Source organism: Phyllobates terribilis, unplaced genomic scaffold, assembly GCF_046119375.1.
Source record: "Phyllobates terribilis strain yellow unplaced genomic scaffold, ASM4611937v1 Scaffold_8__6_contigs__length_399053987, whole genome shotgun sequence".
Classification (NCBI taxonomy): Eukaryota; Metazoa; Chordata; class Amphibia; order Anura; family Dendrobatidae; genus Phyllobates; species Phyllobates terribilis.
The window spans coordinates 347096880-347122805 of NW_027362768.1; the positions used below are offsets into that span (position 1 = coordinate 347096880).

The 25926-nt window shown below is 45.6% G+C and overlaps 18 non-coding genes and 2 pseudogenes across 18 annotated transcripts; all 20 read left to right on the forward strand.

The window, feature by feature from the left end:
• Positions 1-179: 179 nt before the first annotated feature.
• LOC141158327 (U2 spliceosomal RNA) lies at positions 180-370 on the forward strand. The gene has a single exon (XR_012248359.1). It is a non-coding gene; the product is annotated as a U2 spliceosomal RNA (small nuclear RNA).
• Positions 371-1483: 1113 nt separating this feature from the next.
• LOC141158328 (U2 spliceosomal RNA) lies at positions 1484-1674 on the forward strand. Its single transcript, XR_012248360.1, has one exon. It is a non-coding gene; the product is annotated as a U2 spliceosomal RNA (small nuclear RNA).
• A 1115-nt stretch (positions 1675-2789) lies between these two features.
• Positions 2790-2980, forward strand: LOC141158330 (U2 spliceosomal RNA). Its single transcript, XR_012248361.1, has one exon. It is a non-coding gene; the product is annotated as a U2 spliceosomal RNA (small nuclear RNA).
• A 1117-nt stretch (positions 2981-4097) lies between these two features.
• Positions 4098-4288, forward strand: LOC141158331 (U2 spliceosomal RNA). Its single transcript, XR_012248362.1, has one exon. It is a non-coding gene; the product is annotated as a U2 spliceosomal RNA (small nuclear RNA).
• Positions 4289-5406: 1118 nt separating this feature from the next.
• LOC141160401 (U2 spliceosomal RNA) lies at positions 5407-5498 on the forward strand (annotated as a pseudogene).
• Positions 5499-6293: 795 nt separating this feature from the next.
• LOC141160191 (U2 spliceosomal RNA) lies at positions 6294-6474 on the forward strand (annotated as a pseudogene).
• A 1123-nt stretch (positions 6475-7597) lies between these two features.
• On the forward strand, positions 7598-7788 carry LOC141158332 (U2 spliceosomal RNA). The gene has a single exon (XR_012248363.1). It is a non-coding gene; the product is annotated as a U2 spliceosomal RNA (small nuclear RNA).
• A 1116-nt stretch (positions 7789-8904) lies between these two features.
• Positions 8905-9095, forward strand: LOC141160542 (U2 spliceosomal RNA). The gene has a single exon (XR_012250297.1). It is a non-coding gene; the product is annotated as a U2 spliceosomal RNA (small nuclear RNA).
• A 1121-nt stretch (positions 9096-10216) lies between these two features.
• LOC141158333 (U2 spliceosomal RNA) lies at positions 10217-10407 on the forward strand. The gene has a single exon (XR_012248364.1). It is a non-coding gene; the product is annotated as a U2 spliceosomal RNA (small nuclear RNA).
• A 1119-nt stretch (positions 10408-11526) lies between these two features.
• Positions 11527-11717, forward strand: LOC141159513 (U2 spliceosomal RNA). Its single transcript, XR_012249519.1, has one exon. It is a non-coding gene; the product is annotated as a U2 spliceosomal RNA (small nuclear RNA).
• A 1118-nt stretch (positions 11718-12835) lies between these two features.
• LOC141158335 (U2 spliceosomal RNA) lies at positions 12836-13026 on the forward strand. Its single transcript, XR_012248366.1, has one exon. It is a non-coding gene; the product is annotated as a U2 spliceosomal RNA (small nuclear RNA).
• Positions 13027-14145: 1119 nt separating this feature from the next.
• LOC141159514 (U2 spliceosomal RNA) lies at positions 14146-14336 on the forward strand. Its single transcript, XR_012249520.1, has one exon. It is a non-coding gene; the product is annotated as a U2 spliceosomal RNA (small nuclear RNA).
• Positions 14337-15454: 1118 nt separating this feature from the next.
• LOC141158336 (U2 spliceosomal RNA) lies at positions 15455-15645 on the forward strand. Its single transcript, XR_012248367.1, has one exon. It is a non-coding gene; the product is annotated as a U2 spliceosomal RNA (small nuclear RNA).
• Positions 15646-16761: 1116 nt separating this feature from the next.
• Positions 16762-16952, forward strand: LOC141158337 (U2 spliceosomal RNA). The gene has a single exon (XR_012248368.1). It is a non-coding gene; the product is annotated as a U2 spliceosomal RNA (small nuclear RNA).
• Positions 16953-18074: 1122 nt separating this feature from the next.
• Positions 18075-18265, forward strand: LOC141158338 (U2 spliceosomal RNA). The gene has a single exon (XR_012248369.1). It is a non-coding gene; the product is annotated as a U2 spliceosomal RNA (small nuclear RNA).
• Positions 18266-19389: 1124 nt separating this feature from the next.
• Positions 19390-19579, forward strand: LOC141159761 (U2 spliceosomal RNA). Its single transcript, XR_012249760.1, has one exon. It is a non-coding gene; the product is annotated as a U2 spliceosomal RNA (small nuclear RNA).
• A 1119-nt stretch (positions 19580-20698) lies between these two features.
• Positions 20699-20889, forward strand: LOC141158339 (U2 spliceosomal RNA). Its single transcript, XR_012248370.1, has one exon. It is a non-coding gene; the product is annotated as a U2 spliceosomal RNA (small nuclear RNA).
• A 1124-nt stretch (positions 20890-22013) lies between these two features.
• Positions 22014-22204, forward strand: LOC141158340 (U2 spliceosomal RNA). Its single transcript, XR_012248371.1, has one exon. It is a non-coding gene; the product is annotated as a U2 spliceosomal RNA (small nuclear RNA).
• A 1119-nt stretch (positions 22205-23323) lies between these two features.
• On the forward strand, positions 23324-23514 carry LOC141159839 (U2 spliceosomal RNA). Its single transcript, XR_012249834.1, has one exon. It is a non-coding gene; the product is annotated as a U2 spliceosomal RNA (small nuclear RNA).
• Positions 23515-24635: 1121 nt separating this feature from the next.
• Positions 24636-24827, forward strand: LOC141159850 (U2 spliceosomal RNA). Its single transcript, XR_012249844.1, has one exon. It is a non-coding gene; the product is annotated as a U2 spliceosomal RNA (small nuclear RNA).
• The last annotated feature ends 1099 nt before the right edge of the window (positions 24828-25926 follow it).

Here is a 25926-nt window from a genome sequence, read left to right on the forward strand (position 1 = left end):
GTGGAGTTATGCAGATCTAAAACGCGTGGATTGCAGCAGCAGCAAGCCGAAAAGTGCAGGCATGTGAGGGATCTAGAGGTTGACAGCATGTCTTCTTAACGGGAGTCCAGGTGGCCATCTCCACAAATGGACTTTTCAGAATCCTTGGGTGGCACCGTAGTCGGAAACCAATTCTGGTTATCGCTTCTCGGCCTTTTGGCTAAGATCAAGTGTAGTATCTGTTCTTATCAGTTTAATATCTGATACGTCCCCTATCTGGGGACCATATATTAAATGGATTTTTAGAACAGGGAGATGGAAAAAGAGCTTGCTCTGTCCACTCCACGCATTGACCTGGTATTGCAGTATCTCCAGGACCGGTGCACCCCTTCTTTAATGCAGTTTCTAAAATCAGAAAGAATTGAATTCAATGCTTTTTGTTCATTTGGCTTGTTTGTCGGATTTTGGGATGGACTCTTTGGCTTTGCTTTTCTTCTCCTCATTGGATTTTTCATGTTAAAAGTTGCAGAAGCCAGATGACAAGCTCATTTTGGTTCAACTTCAGCAACTGTGCATTGCATTGCCATGTAATGTAATGCAATGCTATCTATCTAGCTCTCCCTCTATACTTCCTTTTGGATAAACAGACATATTAGGCAAGCATTTTGGAGCTTTCACCTAAATAACTACAGGTGGTGAGATAAGCTGCACAATATAATTGACCTTTCAGTATATTGTTGCACACACACCATCTATTTAGCAAATGCCCTTGTTATCAACAGCAGCCTTTTAAACTCACCTGAGCTAACAGGTATGTGAGCTGGTTACTCTGCTGCGCTTAAAATTTCTTTTTTGGTTTGCTACAATGCCTTTTCTGAAACGTTGTCTCCCTCTGCTGGAACACTGACTTCTTTCATTTAATGCCTGCAGACTATAAAAGAGAAACCAACCCAAAAAGTTTGGTTGATTAGTCTGTGGCATTCTTTTAAACTGTTGCTTATGGCGGTCTCTGTGAGCTTCTCAGTGACATTCAGCCATCCAGGTATCCCGCCTGCAGTAGACGGAATGTGGCAATGGAACGCTGGCTGCGCGTGTCATAATAGGCTCTGAGCCTTTATATACCTGCGCACAGCAGCAGCCACCTTCAGTCTGCTGCTGGACAGCCAGCAGCAGCAGCAGCAGGAGAGGTAATTAATCAGCAACCCTCCTGCTAAGGGTAGACAGTTGCTCGTTCCACCCCCCCCACCTTAATTGGTTCTCCTCCCTTCCAACGGTGTTGAGGCGGGTGGGAACAGCCGGGGGTTGAGGGTACTGTGCTAAAAGAGGTGGAGTTATGCAGATCTAAAACGCGTGGATTGCAGCAGCAGCAAGCCGAAAAGTGCAGGCATGTGAGGGATCTAGAGGTTGACAGCATGTCTTCTTAACGGGAGTCCAGGTGGCCATCTCCACAAATGGACTTTTCAGAATCCTTGGGTGGCACCGTAGTCGGAAACCAATTCTGGTTATCGCTTCTCGGCCTTTTGGCTAAGATCAAGTGTAGTATCTGTTCTTATCAGTTTAATATCTGATACGTCCCCTATCTGGGGACCATATATTAAATGGATTTTTAGAACAGGGAGATGGAAAAAGAGCTTGCTCTGTCCACTCCACGCATTGACCTGGTATTGCAGTATCTCCAGGACCGGTGCACCCCTTCTTTAATGCAGTTTCTAAAATCAGAAAGAATTGAATTCAATGCTTTTTGTTCATTTGGCTTGTTTGTCGGATTTTGGGATGGACTCTTTGGCTTTGCTTTTCTTCTCCTCATTGGATTTTTCATGTTAAAAGTTGCAGAAGCCAGATGACAAGCTCATTTTGGTTCAACTTCAGCAACTGTGCATTGCATTGCCATGTAATGTAATGCAATGCTATCTATCTAGCTCTCCCTCTATACTTCCTTTTGGATAAACAGACATATTAGGCAAGCATTTTGGAGCTTTCACCTAAATAACTACAGGTGGTGAGATAAGCTGCACAATATAATTGACCTTTCAGTATATTGTTGCACACACACCATCTATTTAGCAAATGCCTTTGTTATCAACAGCAGCCTTTTAAACTCACCTGAGCTAACAGGTATGTGAGCTGGTTACTCTGCTGCGCTTAAAATTTCTTTTTTGGTTTGCTACAATGCCTTTTCTGAAACGTTGTCTCCCTCTGCTGGAACACTGAGTTCTTTCATTTAATGCCTGCAGACTATAAAAGAGAAACCAACCCAAAAAGTTTGGTTGATTAGTCTGTGGCATTCTTTTAAACTGTTGCTTATGGCGGTCTCTGTGAGCTTCTCAGTGACATTCAGCCATCCAGGTATCCCGCCTGCAGTAGACGGAATGTGGCAATGGAACGCTGGCTGCGCGTGTCATAATAGGCTCTGAGCCTTTATATACCTGCGCACAGCAGCAGCCACCTTCAGTCTGCTGCTGGACAGCCAGCAGCAGCAGCAGCAGGAGAGGTAATTAATCAGCAACCCTCCTGCTAAGGGTAGACAGCTGCTCGTTCCACCCCCCCCCCGCCTTAATTGGTTCTCCTCCCTTCCAACGGTGTTGAGGCGGGTGGGAACAGCCGGGGGTTGAGGGTACTGTGCTAAAAGAGGTGGAGTTATGCAGATCTAAAACGCGTGGATTGCAGCAGCAGCAAGCCGAAAAGTGCAGGCATGTGAGGGATCTAGAGGTTGACAGCATGTCTTCTTAACGGGAGTCCAGGTGGCCATCTCCACAAATGGACTTTTCAGAATCCTTGGGTGGCACCGTAGTCGGAAACCAATTCTGGTTATCGCTTCTCGGCCTTTTGGCTAAGATCAAGTGTAGTATCTGTTCTTATCAGTTTAATATCTGATACGTCCCCTATCTGGGGACCATATATTAAATGGATTTTTAGAACAGGGAGATGGAAAAAGAGCTTGCTCTGTCCACTCCACGCATTGACCTGGTATTGCAGTATCTCCAGGACCGGTGCACCCCTTCTTTAATGCAGTTTCTAAAATCAGAAAGAATTGAATTCAATGCTTTTTGTTCATTTGGCTTGTTTGTCGGATTTTGGGATGGACTCTTTGGCTTTGCTTTTCTTCTCCTCATTGGATTTTTCATGTTAAAAGTTGCAGAAGCCAGATGACAAGCTCATTTTGGTTCAACTTCAGCAACTGTGCATTGCATTGCCATGTAATGTAATGCAATGCTATCTATCTAGCTCTCCCTCTATACTTCCTTTTGGATAAACAGACATATTAGGCAAGCATTTTGGAGCTTTCACCTAAATAACTACAGGTGGTGAGATAAGCTGCACAATATAATTGACCTTTCAGTATATTGTTGCACACACACCATCTATTTAGCAAATGCCCTTGTTATCAACAGCAGCCTTTTAAACTCACCTGAGCTAAAAGGTATGTGAGCTGGTTACTCTGCTGCGCTTAAAATTTCTTTTTTGGTTTGCTACAATGCCTTTTCTGAAACGTTGTCTCCCTCTGCTGGAACACTGACTTCTTTCATTTAATGCCTGCAGACTATAAAAGAGAAACCAACCCAAAAAGTTTGGTTGATTAGTCTGTGGCATTCTTTTAAACTGTTGCTTATGGCGGTCTCTGTGAGCTTCTCAGTGACATTCAGCCATCCAGGTATCCCGCCTGCAGTAGACGGAATGTGGCAATGGAACGCTGGCTGCGCGTGTCATAATAGGCTCTGAGCCTTTATATACCTGCGCACAGCAGCAGCCACCTTCAGTCTGCTGCTGGACAGCCAGCAGCAGCAGCAGCAGCAGGAGAGGTAATTAATCAGCAACCCTCCTGCTAAGGGTAGACAGCTGCTCGTTCCACCCCCCCCCGCCTTAATTGGTTCTCCTCCCTTCCAACGGTGTTGAGGCGGGTGGGAACAGCCGGGGGTTGAGGGTACTGTGCTAAAAGAGGTGGAGTTATGCAGATCTAAAACGCGTGGATTGCAGCAGCAGCAAGCCGAAAAGTGCAGGCATGTGAGGGATCTAGAGGTTGACAGCATGTCTTCTTAACGGGAGTCCAGGTGGCCATCTCCACAAATGGACTTTTCAGAATCCTTGGGTGGCACCGTAGTCGGAAACCAATTCTGGTTATCGCTTCTCGGCCTTTTGGCTAAGATCAAGTGTAGTATCTGTTCTTATCAGTTTAATATCTGATACGTCCCCTATCTGGGGACCATATATTAAATGGATTTTTAGAACAGGGAGATGGAAAAAGAGCTTGCTCTGTCCACTCCACGCATTGACCTGGTATTGCAGTATCTCCAGGACCGGTGCACCCCTTCTTTAATGCAGTTTCTAAAATCAGAAAGAATTGAATTCAATGCTTTTTGTTCATTTGGCTTGTTTGTCGGATTTTGGGATGGACTCTTTGGCTTTGCTTTTCTTCTCCTCATTGGATTTTTCATGTTAAAAGTTGCAGAAGCCAGATGACAAGCTCATTTTGGTTCAACTTCAGCAACTGTGCATTGCATTGCCATGTAATGTAATGCAATGCTATCTATCTAGCTCTCCCTCTATACTTCCTTTTGGATAAACAGACATATTAGGCAAGCATTTTGGAGCTTTCACCTAAATAACTACAGGTGGTGAGATAAGCTGCACAATATAATTGACCTTTCAGTATATTGTTGCACACACACCATCTATTTAGCAAATGCCCTTGTTATCAACAGCAGCCTTTTAAACTCACCTGAGCTAACAGGTATGTGAGCTGGTTACTCTGCTGCGCTTAAAATTTATTTTTTGGTTTGCTACAATGCCTTTTCTGAAACGTTGTCTCCCTCTGCTGGAACACTGACTTCTTTAATTTAATGCCTGCAGACTATAAAAGAGAAACCAACCCAAAAAGTTTGGTTGATTAGTCTGTGGCATTCTTTTAAACTGTTGCTTATGGCGGTCTCTGTGAGCTTCTCAGTGACATTCAGCCATCCAGGTATCCCGCCTGCAGTAGACGGAATGTGGCAATGGAACGCTGGCTGCTCGTGTCATAATAGGCTCTGAGCCTTTATATACCTGCGCACAGCAGCAGCCACCTTCATTCTGCTGCTGGACAGCCAGCAGCAGCAGCAGCAGCAGGAGAGGTAATTAATCAGCAACCCTCCTGCTAAGGGTAAACAGCTGCTCGTTCCACCCCCCCCCCGCCTTAATTGGTTCTCCTCCCTTCCAACGGTGTTGAGGCGGGTGGGAACAGCCGGGGGTTGAGGGTACTGTGCTAAAAGAGGTGGAGTTATGCAGATCTAAAACGCGTGGATTGCAGCAGCAGCAAGCCGAAAAGTGCAGGCATGTGAGGGATCTAGAGGTTGACAGCATGTCTTCTTAACGGGAGTCCAGGTGGCCATCTCCACAAATGGACTTTTCAGAATCCTTGGGTGGCACCGTAGTCGGAAACCAATTCTGGTTATCGCTTCTCGGCCTTTTGGCTAAGATCAAGTGTAGTATCTTTTGAAAAGGCGGTTTTGGATGTTGGCCGCCCTAGTAGATTGATACATTATGCAGACTGGGGTTTAGGCGCTTGTTAGTACGCCAGGTGGCTAATATAGTCATCTGGTGGAAAGCATGGCCCCCCAGGATCGACGCCATTGGGCCGGGGAAGATCGAAAGCCCGAAGTGTGAAGTGCCCCAGGAGTGGTGACCCTGGGGTGCCTTAACTCACTGGGATTGGGAACCCCACTTGAGTTTATGGCACATTTGCACTAGCACTTCAATATTTCTTTCTTCACACACACCCTTATTCCGGGCCTTCTGGCCTTAGGATGGGAAATTTTTCAATTCCCGGTCGAAGGTCCGGGCAGTATTATACTGTGAAACCTTCACTATTTATTTAAATTTTTTTTTTGTCACTGTGTGTCCACTTTTTCACGTGTGTCCACGTCCTTACTAGGATTTTGTCGGGATGCGGTTCCCTTATGGGTTCCTCTCTTGGCAGGTCTAGGGGGGGAGTGTGTGGCCATCAGGTTCCGCTCCCCCCTGAACCCCCCTGGCTCTCCTCTTTCGGGAGGAGAGCGTTGTTGGCTCCCCTCTTCCGGGAGGGGAGCACAGTCTTTGGCTCCCAGTGCCTTGCTCGGGTGAGAACTCGGGCAGGTATTGGGGGTAAGATTGGGTCGCCTCTGGCTCTGGCTGGAGGTGGCTATTTGTCCCTGTTCCTCGCTGTGGCCTTCTGGCTCGGAGGGACGGGGAATGGTTTGGGGGACCCTTCTCATTTTGGAGAGGGTTTCAAGAAGACCAGCATCCTAGTGCACTTTTTTTGTGGCACTTGTCACTTTTTTAAGCGCACTCGGGTTTTGTACACGAATTCGGGCTTTAAAAAAGAAAAAATCTGTTCTTATCAGTTTAATATCTGATACGTCCCCTATCTGGGGACCATATATTAAATGGATTTTTAGAACAGGGAGATGGAAAAAGAGCTTGCTCTGTCCACTCCACGCATTGACCTGGTATTGCAGTATCTCCAGGACCGGTGCACCCCTTCTTTAATGCAGTTTCTAAAATCAGAAAGAATTGAATTCAATGCTTTTTGTTCATTTGGCTTGTTTGTCGGATTTTGGGATGGACTCTTTGGCTTTGCTTTTCTTCTCCTCATTGGATTTTTCATGTTAAAAGTTGCAGAAGCCAGATGACAAGCTCATTTTGGTTCAACTTCAGCAACTGTGCATTGCATTGCCATGTAATGTAATGCAATGCTATCTATCTAGCTCTCCCTCTATACTTCCTTTTGGATAAACAGACATATTAGGCAAGCATTTTGGAGCTTTCACCTAAATAACTACAGGTGGTGAGATAAGCTGCACAATATAATTGACCTTTCAGTATATTGTTGCACACACACCATCTATTTAGCAAATGCCCTTGTTATCAACAGCAGCCTTTTAAACTCACCTGAGCTAACAGGTATGTGAGCTGGTTACTCTGCTGCGCTTAAAATTTCTTTTTTGGTTTGCTACAATGCCTTTTCTGAAACGTTGTCTCCCTCTGCTGGAACACTGACTTCTTTCATTTAATGCCTGCAGACTATAAAAGAGAAACCAACCCAAAAAGTTTGGTTGATTAGTCTGTGGCATTCTTTTAAACTGTTGCTTATGGCGGTCTCTGTGAGCTTCTCAGTGACATTCAGCCATCCAGGTATCCCGCCTGCAGTAGACGGAATGTGGCAATGGAACGCTGGCTGCGCGTGTCATAATAGGCTCTGAGCCTTTATATACCTGCGCACAGCAGCAGCCACCTTCAGTCTGCTGCTGGACAGCCAGCAGCAGCAGCAGCAGCAGGAGAGGTAATTAATCAGCAACCCTCCTGCTAAGGGTAGACAGCTGCTCGTTCCACCCCCCTCCCCCCCCGCCTTAATTGGTTCTCCTCCCTTCCAACGGTGTTGAGGCGGGTGGGAACAGCCGGGGGTTGAGGGTACTGTGCTAAAAGAGGTGGAGTTATGCAGATCTAAAACGCGTGGATTGCAGCAGCAGCAAGCCGAAAAGTGCAGGCATGTGAGGGATCTAGAGGTTGACAGCATGTCTTCTTAACGGGAGTCCAGGTGGCCATCTCCACAAATGGACTTTTCAGAATCCTTGGGTGGCACCGTAGTCGGAAACCAATTCTGGTTATCGCTTCTCGGCCTTTTGGCTAAGATCAAGTGTAGTATCTGTTCTTATCAGTTTAATATCTGATACGTCCCCTATCTGGGGACCATATATTAAATGGATTTTTAGAACAGGGAGATGGAAAAAGAGCTTGCTCTGTCCACTCCACGCATTGACCTGGTATTGCAGTATCTCCAGGACCGGTGCACCCCTTCTTTAATGCAGTTTCTAAAATCAGAAAGAATTGAATTCAATGCTTTTTGTTCATTTGGCTTGTTTGTCGGATTTTGGGATGGACTCTTTGGCTTTGCTTTTCTTCTCATTGGATTTTTCATGTTAAAAGTTGCAGAAGCCAGATGACAAGCTCATTTTGGTTCAACTTCAGCAACTGTGCATTGCATTGCCATGTAATGTAATGCAATGCTATCTATCTAGCTCTCCCTCTATACTTCCTTTTGGATAAACAGACATATTAGGCAAGCATTTTGGAGCTTTCACCTAAATAACTACAGGTGGTGAGATAAGCTGCACAATATAATTGACCTTTCAGTATATTGTTGCACACACACCATCTATTTAGCAAATGCCCTTGTTATCAACAGCAGCCTTTTAAACTCACCTGAGCTAACAGGTATGTGAGCTGGTTACTCTGCTGCGCTTAAAATTTCTTTTTTGGTTTGCTACAATGCCTTTTCTGAAACGTTGTCTCCCTCTGCTGGAACACTGACTTCTTTCATTTAATGCCTGCAGACTATAAAAGAGAAACCAACCCAAAAAGTTTGGTTGATTAGTCTGTGGCATTCTTTTAAACTGTTGCTTATGGCGGTCTCTGTGAGCTTCTCAGTGACATTCAGCCATCCAGGTATCCCGCCTGCAGTAGACGGAATGTGGCAATGGAACGCTGGCTGCGCGTGTCATAATAGGCTCTGAGCCTTTATATACCTGCGCACAGCAGCAGCCACCTTCAGTCTGCTGCTGGACAGCCAGCAGCAGCAGCAGCAGCAGGAGAGGTAATTAATCAGCAACCCTCCTGCTAAGGGTAGACAGCTGCTCGTTCCACCCCCCCCCCCACCTTAATTGGTTCTCCTCCCTTCCAACGGTGTTGAGGCGGGTGGGAACAGCCGGGGGTTGAGGGTACTGTGCTAAAAGAGGTGGAGTTATGCAGATCTAAAACGCGTGGATTGCAGCAGCAGCAAGCCGAAAAGTGCAGGCATGTGAGGGATCTAGAGGTTGACAGCATGTCTTCTTAACGGGAGTCCAGGTGGCCATCTCCACAAATGGACTTTTCAGAATCCTTGGGTGGCACCGTAGTCGGAAACCAATTCTGGTTATCGCTTCTCGGCCTTTTGGCTAAGATCAAGTGTAGTATCTGTTCTTATCAGTTTAATATCTGATACGTCCCCTATCTGGGGACCATATATTAAATGAATTTTTAGAACAGGGAGATGGAAAAAGAGCTTGCTCTGTCCACTCCACGCATTGACCTGGTATTGCAGTATCTCCAGGACCGGTGCACCCCTTCTTTAATGCAGTTTCTAAAATCAGAAAGAATTGAATTCAATGCTTTTTGTTCATTTGGCTTGTTTGTCGGATTTTGGGATGGACTCTTTGGCTTTGCTTTTCTTCTCCTCATTGGATTTTTCATGTTAAAAGTTGCAGAAGCCAGATGACAAGCTCATTTTGGTTCAACTTCAGCAACTGTGCATTGCATTGCCATGTAATGTAATGCAATGCTATCTATCTAGCTCTCCCTCTATACTTCCTTTTGGATAAACAGACATATTAGGCAAGCATTTTGGAGCTTTCACCTAAATAACTACAGGTGGTGAGATAAGCTGCACAATATAATTGACCTTTCAGTATATTGTTGCACACACACCATCTATTTAGCAAATGCCCTTGTTATCAACAGCAGCCTTTTAAACTCACCTGAGCTAACAGGTATGTGAGCTGGTTACTCTGCTGCGCTTAAAATTTCTTTTTTGGTTTGCTACAATGCCTTTTCTGAAACGTTGTCTCCCTCTGCTGGAACACTGACTTCTTTCATTTAATGCCTGCAGACTATAAAAGAGAAACCAACCCAAAAAGTTTGGTTGATTAGTCTGTGGCATTCTTTTAAACTGTTGCTTATGGCGGTCTCTGTGAGCTTCTCAGTGACATTCAGCCATCCAGGTATCCCGCCTGCAGTAGACGGAATGTGGCAATGGAACGCTGGCTGCGCGTGTCATAATAGGCTCTGAGCCTTTATATACCTGCGCACAGCAGCAGCCACCTTCAGTCTGCTGCTGGACAGCCAGCAGCAGCAGCAGCAGCAGGAGAGGTAATTAATCAGCAACCCTCCTGCTAAGGGTAGACAGCTGCTCGTTCCACCCCCCCCCCCCCGCCTTAATTGGTTCTCCTCCCTTCCAACGGTGTTGAGGCGGGTGGGAACAGCCGGGGGTTGAGGGTACTGTGCTAAAAGAGGTGGAGTTATGCAGATCTAAAACGCGTGGATTGCAGCAGCAGCAAGCCGAAAAGTGCAGGCATGTGAGGGATCTAGAGGTTGACAGCATGTCTTCTTAACGGGAGTCCAGGTGGCCATCTCCACAAATGGACTTTTCAGAATCCTTGGGTGGCACCGTAGTCGGAAACCAATTCTGGTTATCGCTTCTCGGCCTTTTGGCTAAGATCAAGTGTAGTATCTGTTCTTATCAGTTTAATATCTGATACGTCCCCTATCTGGGGACCATATATTAAATGGATTTTTAGAACAGGGAGATGGAAAAAGAGCTTGCTCTGTCCACTCCACGCATTGACCTGGTATTGCAGTATCTCCAGGACCGGTGCACCCCTTCTTTAATGCAGTTTCTAAAATCAGAAAGAATTGAATTCAATGCTTTTTGTTCATTTGGCTTGTTTGTCGGATTTTGGGATGGACTCTTTGGCTTTGCTTTTCTTCTCCTCATTGGATTTTTCATGTTAAAAGTTGCAGAAGCCAGATGACAAGCTCATTTTGGTTCAACTTCAGCAACTGTGCATTGCATTGCCATGTAATGTAATGCAATGCTATCTATCTAGCTCTCCCTCTATACTTCCTTTTGGATAAACAGACATATTAGGCAAGCATTTTGGAGCTTTCACCTAAATAACTACAGGTGGTGAGATAAGCTGCACAATATAATTGACCTTTCAGTATATTGTTGCACACACACCATCTATTTAGCAAATGCCCTTGTTATCAACAGCAGCCTTTTAAACTCACCTGAGCTAACAGGTATGTGAGCTGGTTACTCTGCTGCGCTTAAAATTTATTTTTTGGTTTGCTACAATGCCTTTTCTGAAACGTTGTCTCCCTCTGCTGGAACACTGACTTCTTTCATTTAATGCCTGCAGACTATAAAAGAGAAACCAACCCAAAAAGTTTGGTTGATTAGTCTGTGGCATTCTTTTAAACTGTTGCTTATGGCGGTCTCTGTGAGCTTCTCAGTGACATTCAGCCATCCAGGTATCCCGCCTGCAGTAGACGGAATGTGGCAATGGAACGCTGGCTGCGCGTGTCATAATAGGCTCTGAGCCTTTATATACCTGCGCACAGCAGCAGCCACCTTCAGTCTGCTGCTGGACAGCCAGCAGCAGCAGCAGCAGCAGGAGAGGTAATTAATCAGCAACCCTCCTGCTAAGGGTAGACAGCTGCTCGTTCCACCCCCCCCCCCGCCTTAATTGGTTCTCCTCCCTTCCAACGGTGTTGAGGCGGGTGGGAACAGGCGGGGGTTGAGGGTACTGTGCTAAAAGAGGTGGAGTTATGCAGATCTAAAACACGTGGATTGCAGCAGCAGCAAGCCGAAAAGTGCAGGCATGTGAGGGATCTAGAGGTTGACAGCATGTCTTCTTAACGGGAGTCCAGGTGGCCATCTCCACAAATGGACTTTTCAGAATCCTTGGGTGGCACCGTAGTCGGAAACCAATTCTGGTTATCGCTTCTAGGCCTTTTGGCTAAGATCAAGTGTAGTATCTGTTCTTATCAGTTTAATATCTGATACGTCCCCTATCTGGGGACCATATATTAAATGGATTTTTAGAACAGGGAGATGGAAAAAGAGCTTGCTCTGTCCACTCCACGCATTGACCTGGTATTGCAGTATCTCCAGGACCGGTGCACCCCTTCTTTAATGCAGTTTCTAAAATCAGAAAGAATTGAATTCAATGCTTTTTGTTCATTTGGCTTGTTTGTCGGATTTTGGGATGGACTCTTTGGCTTTGCTTTTCTTCTCCTCATTGGATTTTTCATGTTAAAAGTTGCAGAAGCCAGATGACAAGCTCATTTTGGTTCAACTTCAGCAACTGTGCATTGCATTGCCATGTAATGTAATGCAATGCTATCTATCTAGCTCTCCCTCTATACTTCCTTTTGGATAAACAGACATATTAGGCAAGCATTTTGGAGCTTTCACCTAAATAACTACAGGTGGTGAGATAAGCTGCACAATATAATTGACCTTTCAGTATATTGTTGCACACACACCATCTATTTAGCAAATGCCCTTGTTATCAACAGCAGCCTTTTAAACTCACCTGAGCTAACAGGTATGTGAGCTGGTTACTCTGCTGCGCTTAAAATTTCTTTTTTGGTTTGCTACAATGCCTTTTCTGAAACGTTGTCTCCCTCTGCTGGAACACTGACTTCTTTCATTTAATGCCTGCAGACTATAAAAGAGAAACCAACCCAAAAAGTTTGGTTGTTTAGTCTGTGGCATTCTTTTAAACTGTTGCTTATGGCGGTCTCTGTGAGCTTCTCAGTGACATTCAGCCATCCAGGTATCCCGCCTGCAGTAGACGGAATGTGGCAATGGAACGCTGGCTGCGCGTGTCATAATAAGCTCTGAGCCTTTATATACCTGCGCACAGCAGCAGCCACCTTCAGTCTGCTGCTGGACAGCCAGCAGCAGCAGCAGCAGCAGGAGAGGTAATTAATCAGCAACCCTCCTGCTAAGAGTAGACAGCTGCTCGTTCCACCCCCCCCCCGCCTTAATTGGTTCTCCTCCCTTCCAACGGTGTTGAGGCGGGTGGGAACAGCCGGGGGTTGAGGGTACTGTGCTAAAAGAGGTGGAGTTATGCAGATCTAAAACGCGTGGATTGCAGCAGCAGCAAGCCGAAAAGTGCAGGCATGTGAGGGATCTAGAGGTTGACAGCATGTCTTCTTAACGGGAGTCCAGGTGGCCATCTCCACAAATGGACTTTTCAGAATCCTTGGGTGGCACCGTAGTCGGAAACCAATTCTGGTTATCGCTTCTCGGCCTTTTGGCTAAGATCAAGTGTAGTATCTGTTCTTATCAGTTTAATATCTGATACGTCCCCTATCTGGGGACCATATATTAAATGGATTTTTAGAACAGGGAGATGGAAAAAGAGCTTGCTCTGTCCACTCCACGCATTGACCTGGTATTGCAGTATCTCCAGGACCGGTGCACCCCTTCTTTAATGCAGTTTCTAAAATCAGAAAGAATTGAATTCAATGCTTTTTGTTCATTTGGCTTGTTTGTCGGATTTTGGGATGGACTCTTTGGCTTTGCTTTTCTTCTCCTCATTGGATTTTTCATGTTAAAAGTTGCAGAAGCCAGATGACAAGCTCATTTTGGTTCAACTTCAGCAACTGTGCATTGCATTGCCATGTAATGTAATGCAATGCTATCTATCTAGCTCTCCCTCTATACTTCCTTTTGGATAAACAGACATATTAGGCAAGCATTTTGGAGCTTTCACCTAAATAACTACAGGTGGTGAGATAAGCTGCACAATATAATTGACCTTTCAGTATATTGTTGCACACACACCATCTATTTAGCAAATGCCCTTGTTATCAACAGCAGCCTTTTAAACTCACCTGAGCTAACAGGTATGTGAGCTGGTTACTCTGCTGCGCTTAAAATTTATTTTTTGGTTTGCTACAATGCCTTTTCTGAAACGTTGTCTCCCTCTGCTGGAACACTGACTTCTTTCATTTAATGCCTGCAGACTATAAAAGAGAAACCAACCCAAAAAGTTTGGTTGATTAGTCTGTGGCATTCTTTTAAACTGTTGCTTATGGCGGTCTCTGTGAGCTTCTCAGTGACATTCAGCCATCCAGGTATCCCGCCTGCAGTAGACGGAATGTGGCAATGGAACGCTGGCTGCGCGTGTCATAATAGGCTCTGAGCCTTTATATACCTGCGCACAGCAGCAGCCACCTTCAGTCTGCTGCTGGACAGCCAGCAGCAGCAGCAGCAGCAGGAGAGGTAATTAATCAGCAACCCTCCTGCTAAGGGTAGACAGCTGCTCGTTCCACCCCCCCCCCCGCCTTAATTGGTTCTCCTCCCTTCCAACGGTGTTGAGGCGGGTGGGAACAGGCGGGGGTTGAGGGTACTGTGCTAAAAGAGGTGGAGTTATGCAGATCTAAAACACGTGGATTGCAGCAGCAGCAAGCCGAAAAGTGCAGGCATGTGAGGGATCTAGAGGTTGACAGCATGTCTTCTTAACGGGAGTCCAGGTGGCCATCTCCACAAATGGACTTTTCAGAATCCTTGGGTGGCACCGTAGTCGGAAACCAATTCTGGTTATCGCTTCTAGGCCTTTTGGCTAAGATCAAGTGTAGTATCTGTTCTTATCAGTTTAATATCTGATACGTCCCCTATCTGGGGACCATATATTAAATGGATTTTTAGAACAGGGAGATGGAAAAAGAGCTTGCTCTGTCCACTCCACGCATTGACCTGGTATTGCAGTATCTCCAGGACCGGTGCACCCCTTCTTTAATGCAGTTTCTAAAATCAGAAAGAATTGAATTCAATGCTTTTTGTTCATTTGGCTTGTTTGTCGGATTTTGGGATGGACTCTTTGGCTTTGCTTTTCTTCTCCTCATTGGATTTTTCATGTTAAAAGTTGCAGAAGCCAGATGACAAGCTCATTTTGGTTCAACTTCAGCAACTGTGCATTGCATTGCCATGTAATGTAATGCAATGCTATCTATCTAGCTCTCCCTCTATACTTCCTTTTGGATAAACAGACATATTAGGCAAGCATTTTGGAGCTTTCACCTAAATAACTACAGGTGGTGAGATAAGCTGCACAATATAATTGACCTTTCAGTATATTGTTGCACACACACCATCTATTTAGCAAATGCCCTTGTTATCAACAGCAGCCTTTTAAACTCACCTGAGCTAACAGGTATGTGAGCTGGTTACTCTGCTGCGCTTAAAATTTCTTTTTTGGTTTGCTACAATGCCTTTTCTGAAACGTTGTCTCCCTCTGCTGGAACACTGACTTCTTTCATTTAATGCCTGCAGACTATAAAAGAGAAACCAACCCAAAAAGTTTGGTTGTTTAGTCTGTGGCATTCTTTTAAACTGTTGCTTATGGCGGTCTCTGTGAGCTTCTCAGTGACATTCAGCCATCCAGGTATCCCGCCTGCAGTAGACGGAATGTGGCAATGGAACGCTGGCTGCGCGTGTCATAATAAGCTCTGAGCCTTTATATACCTGCGCACAGCAGCAGCCACCTTCAGTCTGCTGCTGGACAGCCAGCAGCAGCAGCAGCAGCAGGAGAGGTAATTAATCAGCAACCCTCCTGCTAAGGGTAGACAGCTGCTCGTTCCACCCCCCCCCCGCCTTAATTGGTTCTCCTCCCTTCCAACGGTGTTGAGGCGGGTGGGAACAGCCGGGGGTTGAGGGTACTGTGCTAAAAGAGGTGGAGTTATGCAGATCTAAAACGCGTGGATTGCAGCAGCAGCAAGCCGAAAAGTGCAGACATGTGAGGGATCTAGAGGTTGACAGCATGTCTTCTTAACGGGAGTCCAGGTGGCCATCTCCACAAATGGACTTTTCAGAATCCTTGGGTGGCACCGTAGTCGGAAACCAATTCTGGTTATCGCTTCTCGGCCTTTTGGCTAAGATCAAGTGTAGTATCTGTTCTTATCAGTTTAATATCTGATACGTCCCCTATCTGGGGACCATATATTAAATGGATTTTTAGAACAGGGAGATGGAAAAAGAGCTTGCTCTGTCCACTCCACGCATTGACCTGGTATTGCAGTATCTCCAGGACCGGTGCACCCCTTCTTTAATGCAGTTTCTAAAATCAGAAAGAATTGAATTCAATGCTTTTTGTTCATTTGGCTTGTTTGTCGGATTTTGGGATGGACTCTTTGGCTTTGCTTTTCTTCTCCTCATTGGATTTTTCATGTTAAAAGTTGCAGAAGCCAGATGACAAGCTCATTTTGGTTCAACTTCAGCAACTGTGCATTGCATTGCCATGTAATGTAATGCAATGCTATCTATCTAGCTCTCCCTCTATACTTCCTTTTGGATAAACAGACATATTAGGCAAGCATTTTGGAGCTTTCACCTAAATAACAACAGGTGGTGAGATAAGCTGCACAATATAATTGACCTTTCAGTATATTGTTGCACACACACCATCTATTTAGCAAATGCCCTTGTTATCAACAGCAGCCTTTTAAACTCACCTGAGCTAACAGGTATGTGAGCTGGTTACTCTGCTGCGCTTAAAATTTCTTTTTTGGTTTGCTACAATGCCTTTTCTGAAACGTTGTCTCCCTCTGCTGGAACACTGACTTCTTTCATTTAATGCCTGCAGACTATAAAAGAGAAACCAACCCAAAAAGTTTGGTTGATTAGTCTGTGGCATTCTTTTAAACTGTTGCTTATGGCGGTCTCTGTGAGCTTCTCAGTGCAATTCAGCCATCCAGGTATCCCGCCTGCAGTAGACGGAATGTGGCAATGGAACGCTGGCTGCGCGTGTCATAATAGGCTCTGAGCCTTTATATACCTGCGCACAGCAGCAGCCACCTTCAGTCTGCTGCTGGACAGCCAGCAGCAGCAGCAGCAGGAGAGGTAATTAATCAGCAACCCTCCTGCTAAGGGTAGACAGCTGCTCGTTCCACCCCCCCCCCCGCCTTAATTGGTTCTCCTCCCTTCCAACGGTGTTGAGGCGGGTGGGAACGGCCGGGGGTTGAGGGTACTGTGCTAAAAGAGGTGGAGTTATGCAGATCTAAAACGCGTGGATTGCAGCAGCAGCAAGCCGAAAAGTGCAGGCATGTGAGGGATCTAGAGGTTGACAGCATGTCTTCTTAACGGGAGTCCAGGTGGCCATCTCCACAAATGGACTTTTCAGAATCCTTGGGTGGCACCGTAGTCGGAAACCAATTCTGGTTATCGCTTCTCGGCCTTTTGGCTAAGATCAAGTGTAGTATCTGTTCTTATCAGTTTAATATCTGATACGTCCCCTATCTGGGGACCATATATTAAATGGATTTTTAGAACAGGGAGATGGAAAAAGAGCTTGCTCTGTCCACTCCACGCATTGACCTGGTATTGCAGTATCTCCAGGACCGGTGCACCCCTTCTTTAATGCAGTTTCTAAAATCAGAAAGAATTGAATTCAATGCTTTTTGTTCATTTGGCTTGTTTGTCGGATTTTGGGATGGACTCTTTGGCTTTGCTTTTCTTCTCCTCATTGGATTTTTCATGTTAAAAGTTGCAGAAGCCAGATGACAAGCTCATTTTGGTTCAACTTCAGCAACTGTGCATTGCATTGCCATGTAATGTAATGCAATGCTATCTATCTAGCTCTCCCTCTATACTTCCTTTTGGATAAACAGACATATTAGGCAAGCATTTTGGAGCTTTCACCTAAATAACTACAGGTGGTGAGATAAGCTGCACAATATAATTGACCTTTCAGTATATTGTTGCACACACACCATCTATTTAGCAAATGCCCTTGTTATCAACAGCAGCCTTTTAAACTCACCTGAGCTAACAGGTATGTGAGCTGGTTACTCTGCTGCGCTTAAAATTTCTTTTTTGGTTTGCTACAATGCCTTTTCTGAAACGTTGTCTCCCTCTGCTGGAACACTGACTTCTTTCATTTAATGCCTGCAGACTATAAAAGAGAAACCAACCCAAAAAGTTTGGTTGATTAGTCTGTGGCATTCTTTTAAACTGTTGCTTATGGCGGTCTCTGTGAGCTTCTCAGTGACATTCAGCCATCCAGGTATCCCGCCTGCAGTAGACGGAATGTGGCAATGGAACGCTGGCTGCGCGTGTCATAATAGGCTCTGAGCCTTTATATACCTGCGCACAGCAGCAGCCACCTTCAGTCTGCTGCTGGACAGCCAGCAGCAGCAGCAGCAGCAGCAGGAGAGGTAATTAATCAGCAACCCTCCTGCTAAGGGTAGACAGCTGCTCGTTCCACCCCCCCCCCCGCCTTAATTGGTTCTCCTCCCTTCCAACGGTGTTGAGGCGGGTGGGAACAGCCGGGGGTTGAGGGTACTGTGCTAAAAGAGGTGGAGTTATGCAGATCTAAAACGCGTGGATTGCAGCAGCAGCAAGCCGAAAAGTGCAGGCATGTGAGGGATCTAGAGGTTGACAGCATGTCTTCTTAACGGGAGTCCAGGTGGCCATCTCCACAAATGGACTTTTCAGAATCCTTGGGTGGCACCGTAGTCGGAAACCAATTCTGGTTATCGCTTCTCGGCCTTTTGGCTAAGATCAAGTGTAGTATCTGTTCTTATCAGTTTAATATCTGATACGTCCCCTATCTGGGGACCATATATTAAATGGATTTTTAGAACAGGGAGATGGAAAAAGAGCTTGCTCTGTCCACTCCACGCATTGACCTGGTATTGCAGTATCTCCAGGACCGGTGCACCCCTTCTTTAATGCAGTTTCTAAAATCAGAAAGAATTGAATTCAATGCTTTTTGTTCATTTGGCTTGTTTGTCGGATTTTGGGATGGACTCTTTGGCTTTGCTTTTCTTCTCCTCATTGGATTTTTCATGTTAAAAGTTGCAGAAGCCAGATGACAAGCTCATTTTGGTTCAACTTCAGCAACTGTGCATTGCATTGCCATGTAATGTAATGCAATGCTATCTATCTAGCTCTCCCTCTATACTTCCTTTTGGATAAACAGACATATTAGGCAAGCATTTTGGAGCTTTCACCTAAATAACTACAGGTGGTGAGATAAGCTGCACAATATAATTGACCTTTCAGTATATTGTTGCACACACACCATCTATTTAGCAAATGCCCTTGTTATCAACAGCAGCCTTTTAAACTCACCTGAGCTAACAGGTATGTGAGCTGGTTACTCTGCTGCGCTTAAAATTTCTTTTTTGGTTTGCTACAATGCCTTTTCTGAAACGTTGTCTCCCTCTGCTGGAACACTGACTTCTTTCATTTAATGCCTGCAGACTATAAAAGAGAAACCAACCCAAAAAGTTTGGTTGATTAGTCTGTGGCATTCTTTTAAACTGTTGCTTATGACGGTCTCTGTGAGCTTCTCAGTGACATTCAGCCATCCAGGTATCCCGCCTGCAGTAGTCGGAATGTGACAATGGAACGCTGGCTGCGCGTGTCATAATAGGCTCTGAGCCTTTATATACCTGCGCACAGCAGCAGCCACCTTCAGTCTGCTGCTGGACAGCCAGCAGCAGCAGCAGCAGCAGGAGAGGTAATTAATCAGCAACCCTTCTGCTAAGGGTAGACAGCTGCTCGTTCCACCCCCCCCACCCCCCCGCCTTAATTGGTTCTCCTCCCTTCCAACGGTGTTGAGGCGGGTGGGAACAGCCGGGGGTTGAGGGTACTGTGCTAAAAGAGGTGGAGTTATGCAGATCTAAAACGCGTGGATTGCAGCAGCAGCAAGCCGAAAAGTGCAGGCATGTGAGGGATCTAGAGGTTGACAGCATGTCTTCTTAACGGGAGTCCAGGTGGCCATCTCCACAAATGGACTTTTCAGAATCCTTGGGTGGCACCGTAGTCGGAAACCAATTCTGGTTATCGCTTCTCGGCCTTTTGGCTAAGATCAAGTGTAGTATCTGTTCTTATCAGTTTAATATCTGATACGTCCCCTATCTGGGGACCATATATTAAATGGATTTTTAGAACAGGGAGATGGAAAAGAGCTTGCTCTGTCCACTCCACGCATTGACCTGGTATTGCAGTATCTCCAGGACCGGTGCACCCCTTCTTTAATGCAGTTTCTAAAATCAGAAAGAATTGAATTCAATGCTTTTTGTTCATTTGGCTTGTTTGTCGGATTTTGGGATGGACTCTTTGGCTTTGCTTTTCTTCTCCTCATTGGATTTTTCATGTTAAAAGTTGCAGAAGCCAGATGACAAGCTCATTTTGGTTCAACTTCAGCAACTGTGCATTGCATTGCCATGTAATGTAATGCAATGCTATCTATCTAGCTCTCCCTCTATACTTCCTTTTGGATAAACAGACATATTAGGCAAGCATTTTGGAGCTTTCACCTAAATAACTACAGGTGGTGAGATAAGCTGCACAATATAATTGACCTTTCAGTATATTGTTGCACACACACCATCTATTTAGCAAATGCCCCTGTTATCAACAGCAGCCTTTTAAACTCACCTGAGCTAACAGGTATGTGAGCTGGTTACTCTGCTGCGCTTAAAATTTCTTTTTTGGTTTGCTACAATGCCTTTTCTGAAACGTTGTCTCCCTCTGCTGGAACACTGACTTCTTTCATTTAATGCCTGCAGACTATAAAAGAGAAACCAACCCAAAAAGTTTGGTTGATTAGTCTGTGGCATTCTTTTAAACTGTTGCTTATGGCGGTCTCTGTGAGCTTCTCAGTGACATTCAGCCATCCAGGTATCCCGCCTGCAGTAGACGGAATGTGGCAATGGAACGCTGGCTGCGCGTGTCATAATAGGCTCTGAGCCTTTATATACCTGCGCACAGCAGCAGCCACCTTCAGTCTGCTGCTGGACAGCCAGCAGCAGCAGCAGCAGCAGGAGAGGTAATTAATCAGCAACCCTCCTGCTAAGGGTAGACAGCTGCTCGTTCCACCCCCCCCCCCGCCTTAATTGGTTCTCCTCCCTTCCAACGGTGTTGAGGCGGGTGGGAACAGCCGGGGGTTGAGGGTACTGTGCTAAAAGAGGTGGAGTTATGCAGATCTAAAACGCGTGGATTGCAGCAGCAACAAGCCGAAAAGTGCAGGCATGTGAGGGATCTAGAGGTTGACAGCATGTCTTCTTAACGGGAGTCCAGGTGGCCATCTCCACAAATGGACTTTTCAGAATCCTTGGGTGGCACCGTAGTCGGAAACCAATTCTGGTTATCGCTTCTCGGCCTTTTGGCTAAGATCAAGTGTAGTATCTGTTCTTATCAGTTTAATATCTGATACGTCCCCTATCTGGGGACCATATATTAAATGGATTTTTAGAACAGGGAGATGGAAAAAGAGCTTGCTCTGTCCACTCCACGCATTGACCTGGTATTGCAGTATCTCCAGGACCGGTGCACCCCTTCTTTAATGCAGTTTCTAAAATCAGAAAGAATTGAATTCAATGCTTTTTGTTCATTTGGCTTGTTTGTCGGATTTTGGGATGGACTCTTTGGCTTTGCTTTTCTTCTCCTCATTGGATTTTTCATGTTAAAAGTTGCAGAAGCCAGATGACAAGCTCATTTTGGTTCAACTTCAGCAACTGTGCATTGCATTGCCATGTAATGTAATGCAATGCTATCTATCTAGCTCTCCCTCTATACTTCCTTTTGGATAAACAGACATATTAGGCAAGCATTTTGGAGCTTTCACCTAAATAACTACAGGTGGTGAGATAAGCTGCACAATATAATTGACCTTTCAGTATATTGTTGCACACACACCATCTATTTAGCAAATGCCCTTGTTATCAACAGCAGCCTTTTAAACTCACCTGAGCTAACAGGTATGTGAGCTGGTTACTCTGCTGCGCTTAAAATTTCTTTTTTGGTTTGCTACAATGCCTTTTCTGAAACGTTGTCTCCCTCTGCTGGAACACTGACTTCTTTCATTTAATGCCTGCAGACTATAAAAGAGAAACCAACCCAAAAAGTTTGGTTGATTAGTCTGTGGCATTCTTTTAAACTGTTGCTTATGGCGGTCTCTGTGAGCTTCTCAGTGACATTCAGCCATCCAGGTATCCCGCCTGCAGTAGACGGAATGTGGCAATGGAACGCTGGCTGCGCGTGTCATAATAGGCTCTGAGCCTTTATATACCTGCGCACAGCAGCAGCCACCTTCAGTCTGCTGCTGGACAGCCAGCAGCAGCAGCAGCAGCAGGAGAGGTAATTAATCAGCAACCCTCCTGCTAAGGGTAGACAGCTGCTCGTTCCACCCCCCCACCCCCCCCGCCTTAATTGGTTCTCCTCCCTTCCAACGGTGTTGAGGCGGGTGGGAACAGCCGGGGGTTGAGGGTACTGTGCTAAAAGAGGTGGAGTTATGCAGATCTAAAACGCGTGGATTGCAGCAGCAGCAAGCCGAAAAGTGCAGGCATGTGAGGGATCTAGAGGTTGACAGCATGTCTTCTTAACGGGAGTCCAGGTGGCCATCTCCACAAATGGACTTTTCAGAATCCTTGGGTGGCACCGTAGTCGGAAACCAATTCTGGTTATCGCTTCTCGGCCTTTTGGCTAAGATCAAGTGTAGTATCTGTTCTTATCAGTTTAATATCTGATACGTCCCCTATCTGGGGACCATATATTAAATGGATTTTTAGAACAGGGAGATGGAAAAAGAGCTTGCTCTGTCCACTCCACGCATTGACCTGGTATTGCAGTATCTCCAGGACCGGTGCACCCCTTCTTTAATGCAGTTTCTAAAATCAGAAAGAATTGAATTCAATGCTTTTTGTTCATTTGGCTTGTTTGTCGGATTTTGGGATGGACTCTTTGGCTTTGCTTTTCTTCTCCTCATTGGATTTTTCATGTTAAAAGTTGCAGAAGCCAGATGACAAGCTCATTTTGGTTCAACTTCAGCAACTGTGCATTGCATTGCCATGTAATGTAATGCAATGCTATCTATCTAGCTCTCCCTCTATACTTCCTTTTGGATAAACAGACATATTAGGCAAGCATTTTGGAGCTTTCACCTAAATAACTACAGGTGGTGAGATAAGCTGCACAATATAATTGACCTTTCAGTATATTGTTGCACACACACCATCTATTTAGCAAATGCCCTTGTTATCAACAGCAGCCTTTTAAACTCACCTGAGCTAACAGGTATGTGAGCTGGTTACTCTGCTGCGCTTAAAATTTCTTTTTTGGTTTGCTACAATGCCTTTTCTGAAACGTTGTCTCCCTCTGCTGGAACACTGACTTCTTTCATTTAATGCCTGCAGACTATAAAAGAGAAACCAACCCAAAAAGTTTGGTTGATTAGTCTGTGGCATTCTTTTAAACTGTTGCTTATGGCGGTCTCTGTGAGCTTCTCAGTGACATTCAGCCATCCAGGTATCCCGCCTGCAGTAGACGGAATGTGGCAATGGAACGCTGGCTGCGCGTGTCATAATAGGCTCTGAGCCTTTATATACCTGCGCACAGCAGCAGCCACCTTCAGTCTGCTGCTGGACAGCCAGCAGCAGCAGCAGCAGCAGGAGAGGTAATTAATCAGCAACCCTCCTGCTAAGGGTAGACAGCTGCTCGTTCCACCCCCCCCCCCGCCTTAATTGGTTCTCCTCCCTTCCAACGGTGTTGAGGCGGGTGGGAACAGCCGGGGGTTGAGGGTACTGTGCTAAAAGAGGTGGAGTTATGCAGATCTAAAACGCGTGGATTGCAGCAGCAGCAAGCCGAAAAGTGCAGGCATGTGAGGGATCTAGAGGTTGACAGCATGTCTTCTTAACGGGAGTCCAGGTGGCCATCTCCACAAATGGACTTTTCAGAATCCTTGGGTGGCACCGTAGTCGGAAACCAATTCTGGTTATCGCTTCTCGGCCTTTTGGCTAAGATCAAGTGTAGTATCTGTTCTTATCAGTTTAATATCTGATACGTCCCCTATCTGGGGACCATATATTAAATGGATTTTTAGAACAGGTAGATGGAAAAAGAGCTTGCTCTGTCCACTCCACGCATTGACCTGGTATTGCAGTATCTCCAGGACCGGTGCACCCCTTCTTTAATGCAGTTTCTAAAATCAGAAAGAATTGAATTCAATGCTTTTTGTTCATTTGGCTTGTTTGTCGGATTTTGGGATGGACTCTTTGGCTTTGCTTTTCTTCTCCTCATTGGATTTTTCATGTTAAAAGTTGCAGAAGCCAGATGACAAGCTCATTTTGGTTCAACTTCAGCAACTGTGCATTGCATTGCCATGTAATGTAATGCAATGCTATCTATCTAGCTCTCCCTCTATACTTCCTTTTGGATAAACAGACATATTAGGCAAGCATTTTGGAGCTTTCACCTAAATAACTACAGGTGGTGAGATAAGCTGCACAATATAATTGACGTTTCAGTATATTGTTGCACACACACCATCTATTTAGCAAATGCCCTTGTTATCAACAGCAGCCTTTTAAACTCACCTGAGCTAACAGGTATGTGAGCTGGTTACTCTGCTGCGCTTAAAATTTCTTTTTTGGTTTGCTACAATGCCTTTTCTGAAACGTTGTCTCCCTCTGCTGGAACACTGACTTCTTTCATTTAATGCCTGCAGACTATAAAAGAGAAACCAACCCAAAAAGTTTGGTTGATTAGTCTGTGGCATTCTTTTAAACTGTTGCTTATGGCGGTCTCTGTGAGCTTCTCAGTGACATTCAGCCATCCAGGTATCCCGCCTGCAGTAGACGGAATGTGGCAATGGAACGCTGGCTGCGCGTGTCATAATAGGCTCTGAGCCTTTATATACCTGCGCACAGCAGCAGCCACCTTCAGTCTGCTGCTGGACAGCCAGCAGCAGCAGCAGCAGGAGAGGTAATTAATCAGCAACCCTCCTGCTAAGGGTAGACAGCTGCTCGTTCCACCCCCCTCCCCCCCCCGCCTTAATTGGTTCTCCTCCCTTCCAACGGTGTTGAGGCGGGTGGGAACAGCCGGGGGTTGAGGGTACTGTGCTAAAAGAGGTGGAGTTATGCAGATCTAAAACGCGTGGATTGCAGCAGCAGCAAGCCGAAAAGTGCAGGCATGTGAGGGATCTAGAGGTTGACAGCATGTCTTCTTAACGGGAGTCCAGGTGGCCATCTCCACAAATGGACTTTTCAGAATCCTTGGGTGGCACCGTAGTCGGAAACCAATTCTGGTTATCGCTTCTCGGCCTTTTGGCTAAGATCAAGTGTAGTATCTGTTCTTATCAGTTTAATATCTGATACGTCCCCATATCTGGGGACCATATATTAAATGGATTTTTAGAACAGGGAGATGGAAAAAGAGCTTGCTCTGTCCACTCCACGCATTGACCTGGTATTGCAGTATCTCCAGGACCGGTGCACCCCTTCTTTAATGCAGTTTCTAAAATCAGAAAGAATTGAATTCAATGCTTTTTGTTCATTTGGCTTGTTTGTCGGATTTTGGGATGGACTCTTTGGCTTTGCTTTTCTTCTCCTCATTGGATTTTTCATGTTAAAAGTTGCAGAAGCCAGATGACAAGCTCATTTTGGTTCAACTTCAGCAACTGTGCATTGCATTGCCATGTAATGTAATGCAATGCTATCTATCTAGCTCTCCCTCTATACTTCCTTTTGGATAAACAGACATATTAGGCAAGCATTTTGGAGCTTTCACCTAAATAACTACAGGTGGTGAGATAAGCTGCACAATATAATTGACCTTTCAGTATATTGTTGCACACACACCATCTATTTAGCAAATGCCCTTGTTATCAACAGCAGCCTTTTAAACTCACCTGAGCTAACAGGTATGTGAGCTGGTTACTCTGCTGCGCTTAAAATTTCTTTTTTGGTTTGCTACAATGCCTTTTCTGAAACGTTGTCTCCCTCTGCTGGAACACTGACTTCTTTCATTTAATGCCTGCAGACTATAAAAGAGAAACCAACCCAAAAAGTTTGGTTGATTAGTCTGTGGCATTCTTTTAAACTGTTGCTTATGGCGGTCTCTGTGAGCTTCTCAGTGACATTCAGCCATCCAGGTATCCCGCCTGCAGTAGACGGAATGTGGCAATGGAACGCTGGCTGCGCGTGTCATAATAGGCTCTGAGCCTTTATATACCTGCGCACAGCAGCAGCCACCTTCAGTCTGCTGCTGGACAGCCAGCAGCTGCAGCAGCAGCAGGAGAGGTAATTAATCAGAAACCCTCCTGCTAAGGGTAGACAGCTGCTCGTTCCACCCCCCCCCCCCGCCTTAATTGGTTCTCCTCCCTTCCAACGGTGTTGAGGCGGGTGGGAACAGCCGGGGGTTGAGGGTACTGTGCTAAAAGAGGTGGAGTTATGCAGATCTAAAACGCGTGGATTGCAGCAGCAGCAAGCCGAAAAGTGCAGGCATGTGAGGGATCTAGAGGTTGACAGCATGTCTTCTTAACGGGAGTCCAGGTGGCCATCTCCACAAATGGACTTTTCAGAATCCTTGGGTGGCACCGT